Source organism: Zea mays, chromosome 10 (genome assembly GCF_902167145.1).
Source record: "Zea mays cultivar B73 chromosome 10, Zm-B73-REFERENCE-NAM-5.0, whole genome shotgun sequence".
NCBI classification, from domain to species: Eukaryota; Viridiplantae; Streptophyta; class Magnoliopsida; order Poales; family Poaceae; genus Zea; species Zea mays.
The window spans coordinates 7880941-7886657 of record NC_050105.1 but is presented as its reverse complement, the minus strand read 5'-3'; the positions used below and the strand labels follow the sequence as shown (position 1 = coordinate 7886657).

General features: G+C 43.0%; 1 long non-coding RNA gene across 9 annotated transcripts; it reads left to right on the top strand.

Moving 5' to 3' along the window:
* Nucleotides 1-799: 799 nt before the first annotated feature.
* On the top strand, nt 800-5479 carry LOC103640806 (uncharacterized). 9 transcript variants are annotated; one of them, XR_002265944.2, is made up of 12 exons: nt 800-1479; nt 1564-1706; nt 1875-1962; nt 2049-2127; nt 2230-2297; nt 2918-3087; nt 3207-3349; nt 3436-3514; nt 3617-3684; nt 4305-4474; nt 4588-4725; nt 5258-5479. It is a non-coding gene; the product is annotated as an uncharacterized lncRNA (long non-coding RNA). The 9 variants fall into 9 exon arrangements; XR_002265948.3 differs by having other exon boundaries at nt 1820-1962; nt 2049-2123; XR_004853107.1 differs by having other exon boundaries at nt 1820-1962; nt 3262-3349; nt 4601-4725.
* The last annotated feature ends 238 nt before the right edge of the window (nt 5480-5717 follow it).

Here is a 5717-nt window from a genome sequence, read left to right as displayed (position 1 = left end):
CTTCCATGGCCGAGGCCGAGTCCGAGCCCCTGGGTCGGGCGAGGCGGAGGTCGTCAGCAGAGGCCGAGTCCGAGCCCCTGGGTCGGGCGAGGCGGAGGTCGTCAGCAGAGGCCGAGTCCGAGCCCCTAGGTCGGGCGAGGTGGAGGTCGTCAGCAGAGGCCGAGTCCGAGCCCCTGGGTCAGGCGAGGCGGAGGTCGTCCGCAGAGGCCGAGTCCGAGCCCCTGGGTCAGGCGAGGTGGAGTTCGTCGTCTTCCGGGGCCTTAGCCCGAGTCCGAGCCCTGGTTCGGGCGAAGCGGAGTTCGTCGTCTTCCGGGGCTTAGCCCGAGTCCGAGCCCTGGGTCAGGCGGAGCGGAGTTCGCCGTCTTCCGGGGCTTAGCCCGAGTCCGAGCCCTGGGTCGGGCGGAGCGGAGTTCGCCGTCTTCCGGGGTTAGCCTGAGTCCAAGCCCTGGGTCGGGCGGAGCGGAGTTCGCCGTCTTCCGGGGCTTAGCCCGAGTCCGAGCCCTGGGTCGGGCGGAGCTTCCTATGGTGCCTTTGGCAGGGCCTGGCTTCCTTTACGTTAAATGCTCCTGCGACTTGGCCGGTCGGTGCGGCGATTCAGTCAGGGTTGCTTCTTAGCGAAGGCAAGGCCTCGGGCAAGCCGGAGATGTGTCCGCCGTTGAAGGGGGGCCTCGGGCGAGACGGAAACCCCTTCGGGGTCGGCTGCCCTTGCCCGAGGCTAGGCTCGGGTGAGGCGTGATCGAGTCGCTCGTATGGACTGATCCCTGACTTAATCGCACCCATCAGGCCTCTGTAGCTTTATGTTGATGGGGGTTACCAGCTGAGAATTAGGCGTCTTGAGGGTACCCCTAATTATGGTCCCCGACAGTTTTATAAGCAAAACACAATGTTCAAACTCGCATAATGGACATGCTATTTTTGTCCATCGAGGAATCTGACAGCCAAACATTGTGCATTTAGCTCAAAAGGAATTATAAGTCAATGATCTTGTCTTCCTTTGTTAGCACTATACAAATTATGTTTTAATTAATAGTCAGTTGAAGTTAGAGCTTAAACTATTTTGGTCTGTCCATTTAGCTCAACCTTCTTTTGGCTAGGAATATACAAATGTCTTGTAAGCCGGACTCCTCCATGGGTCGGTATATAGTCCCGTAAGGACTTCTGTGCTTAAATCTATAGTTTTAGCATGGTTTCTTGTATTGTGTACACGAGACTGACACAAAACTATTAATCGTTTTATACTATTTGGGATTTCTTTGGAAAGGTTATTTGAGAAATCGTGTATGCTTGTTTTGTAAAATTAGAAGGAAAAGAGAACAACTACGAAGTGTATGGGGTTGCTATTTACTTTGCATGCAATTTAGACAGTGTTTGACTGCCCTGCATGATGATGTTGCTATTTACTTTACGTGCATTTTGACTAACGATTTGTTGCTATGTTCCTGAGGATCTATGGATATCTGCTTTCCTGTTGGTACTAAGGTTTGCTCCCATCCCTGCCTTCTTTTATACCATGTTTGCAAAGAATTACCATTTTACCTGCTATTTTTGTTTGCTATTCTTAAGGAAACCAACAAGAAATTTTGGACTGCTACCTGGATTAATGCTCGAGAAAAAGGTGCATGACATCAATATTACTATTCTATTTGTTCTATAGAACCTTATGTGGAAACGTGCATTACACAGTCCCAGCCTCCTAGAGACTATAGGTATGTTGTTATATATGTTTGAAGAAAACAGAGAAAATGAAAATTGTGTGCTTAGTAATTGTATGCGCTGCTTTACTTTTGTCATGTACTGATTGAAAGTTTAAATATGCCAGATTTTCATTCACTACACTAAACCAGTTAACTTCCTTTCACACCGGTGCACCCAAGACATGGTATGCAGTCCCTAGGGACCGAGCCTCAGAGCTAGAGGAAGTTATTCGTGTACATGGATATGGAGGAAACCCTGACCGCCTTGGTATTTGTTCTTTCTCATGCTCGCCATCTGCATGTTTCGGTTGTGGTCTAGCAGGTTCCATAAATTTGTATTGTTAATCCACGCAGCATCGCTGGCAGTGCTTGGGGAGAAGACAACATTGATGTCTCCAGATGTTCTTGTAGCCCGTGGTGTGCCCTGCTGTAGGTACAAGCTCTGAAATGGCCAGAGTTTCCATTGGGTCAAATGTTCATGATATTATTCAGACATCAGATCTTATGAATTCTTTGCTGATATGTACTGTTTCAGGTTAGTACTGTATCCTGGAGAGTTTGTGGTGACATTCCCAAGGGCATACCACATTGGGTTTAGTCATGGTTAGTTATGCCATTGAACTAATGATGCCTTTTTGGCACAACTTTATTGTATTGATTGTGATGTGCTATTTGTTAACTATGTTTATTCCAGCTTTGCTAGATTTTCACCTTCATGGTATGAGCAGTATAAACAAAATAATAATGGTTTCATGGACAATCCTTAAACGGATAAGTGCTCCCCTCATCAGTTATATAACAAACTGAGGGTGCTCGAGATATTATGTATATTACTAACGATCATTTTGATGATACTGGATTTCTCTTTACTTAGTTCACTAAAGCTAGATTGCTTGTTTTTCCTGTTGATAGAACAGTTCCCATGTGCAATTATGGATAGTCTGAAGTTATATAACAAACTGAGGGTGCTCGAGATAATATATATAGTACTAACGATCAATTTGATGATTCTGAACTTCTCTTCACTGAAGTTAGATTGCTTGTTTTCCCTGTTGACATAATAGTTCCCATGTGCAATTAACAAGATTCTACGCCATGTTCATTTGTTCATACCATTTTTATCAATTTTATTTCTTTTACTTTGTAATCTTTTTGTGATAATGTAAAATTTATTTATATTTTTAAGTATGAATAGTTGTGACTTATCTATACTACTCTATAAGGATGTAAGGAGGGCGTCCACAGGCTACGCCATGCCTCCACCTCCGCAGATCACGCCTACCTTGCCCCGCCCGCGACAGCCTGCAAGCATTAATGAAGTTATCTGTTTTGCAATAACTATGTGGAGCAGTTTGATCATCACTGTCCATGGGTCGGCCGGTGCATAGGACTGGTAAGGTCCTCAAGATTACTAGCTGTTTTATTGGCGTCCTCAACTTTTCGTGTAAAACAGTCATTGCAGTCTGAAATAAAAATCTCATTACTAGCTGATTGAAAGTTTAAATATGCCAGATTTTCATTCACTACACTAAACCAGTTAACTTCCTTTCACACCGGTGCACCCAAGACATGGTATGCAGTCCCTAGGGACCGAGCCTCAGAGCTAGAGGAAGTTATTCGTGTACATGGATATGGAGGAAACCCTGACCGCCTTGGTATTTGTTCTTTCTCATGCTCGCCATCTGCATGTTTCGGTTGTGGTCTAGCAGGTTCCATAAATTTGTATTGTTAATCCACGCAGCATCGCTGGCAGTGCTTGGGGAGAAGACAACATTGATGTCTCCAGATGTTCTTGTAGCCCGTGGTGTGCCCTGCTGTAGGTACAAGCTCTGAAATGGCCAGAGTTTCCATTGGGTCAAATGTTCATGATATTATTCAGACATCAGATCTTATGAATTCTTTGCTGATATGTACTGTTTCAGGTTAGTACTGTATCCTGGAGAGTTTGTGGTGACATTCCCAAGGGCATACCACATTGGGTTTAGTCATGGTTAGTTATGCCATTGAACTAATGATGCCTTTTTGGCACAACTTTATTGTATTGATTGTGATGTGCTATTTGTTAACTATGTTTATTCCAGCTTTGCTAGATTTTCACCTTCATGGTATGAGCAGTATAAACAAAATAATAATGGTTTCATGGACAATCCTTAAACGGATAAGTGCTCCCCTCATCAGTTATATAACAAACTGAGGGTGCTCGAGATATTATGTATATTACTAACGATCATTTTGATGATACTGGATTTCTCTTTACTTAGTTCACTAAAGCTAGATTGCTTGTTTTTCCTGTTGATAGAACAGTTCCCATGTGCAATTATGGATAGTCTGAAGTTATATAACAAACTGAGGGTGCTCGAGATAATATATATAGTACTAACGATCAATTTGATGATTCTGAACTTCTCTTCACTGAAGTTAGATTGCTTGTTTTCCCTGTTGACATAATAGTTCCCATGTGCAATTAACAAGATTCTACGCCATGTTCATTTGTTCATACCATTTTTATCAATTTTATTTCTTTTACTTTGTAATCTTTTTGTGATAATGTAAAATTTATTTATATTTTTAAGTATGAATAGTTGTGACTTATCTATACTACTCTATAAGGATGTAAGGAGGGCGTCCACAGGCTACGCCATGCCTCCACCTCCGCAGATCACGCCTACCTTGCCCCGCCCGCGACAGCCTGCAAGCATTAATGAAGTTATCTGTTTTGCAATAACTATGTGGAGCAGTTTGATCATCACTGTCCATGGGTCGGCCGGTGCATAGGACTGGTAAGGTCCTCAAGATTACTAGCTGTTTTATTGGCGTCCTCAACTTTTCGTGTAAAACAGTCATTGCAGTCTGAAATAAAAATCTCGTTCGATAACTCCACTCATTGCTCAAGGTGATAACTCCAGTGCACAAGAATCCGCTGAACAGGGTGGCGTTGAGCTGTATGCAGAGGTGAACAACCATGGGCTCTGCGCTATTGCCCAGGCTGAGTCGTCTGCTATAAGGTTCTCGGTGGACTCGCCATGAGAAGGTTACGCTCTTGCATAGTTACCCTGCATCTTACTATTGCAGTCACTCTCACAGCAGGCTCGACTTTTTGATGTGCCAGGCCTGTGTTCGAAGGTGACAAAATTATTCAACCCCTTCATTGCATTTTATAATTAGTGGGAGGGACTTATTACTCTTCCATTATTCGAAGTGTTGGAGGAATATGCACTTATGAACTACGTCAATTTTGGTGATTTGTTGTTTTAGTTGTGTTGTGTCCTGTCATCTATACAACAAATAGGTTACCATGTACCAACTTTGTGTCAGAAGATGACCATATCACATGTGCCAACTGGTATTGTACCTCTAAGAAGCTTTGGTGATAGGCTTATGAGATATTTATGGTTGGCCACATTACTTGTTTGTTTGTTTGTTTTTTGTATGTTTTGAGTTTGTTTTATTATTAATAGGTCAAGCTTCGATTGCTAAAATATTCTTGTTAGTATGCTCTTTTGGTGTCTTTTGTTTATCTCTGGTATTTAATCTTATACTAAATTGGCTCGTTTGATTTTCAGGGCATGTTATGGTGTTCTCTGGTTTGTCATCGAGAATAGCTCTTTCTCTTCGGTCAAGGGTTTCACCAATGGCTTGTAACAACTGGATGTAGAATGATTTTTGTTTTTTTAACTGATGTAGTGTGTTTTTGCATTACACTCCATTGCGGCTATGGGGGCAGCACATGTAGTGTGTAGTCATCGTGAATTTAATAGTAACTAGCTCTGCAGTTGTGATTGGTTTATGAATGTGTTTGGTTGGACCTATCAATTGGATGTTTGTTGGCTACATCACATATTCTCTTAAGTTTACTTTGTGTGGTCGTTGATGTTGTCTTTATAAAGTGCAGGTTCACTGTTTTAACTCCCGTGGCAACGCACGTGCACATACCTAGTTTTGTATTAAGATGATTAATTACAATAGAGTGAAGAGTCAAAAATCTATGGCTAGTTACACGGGTATCAGATGAGAGGGGGGGTA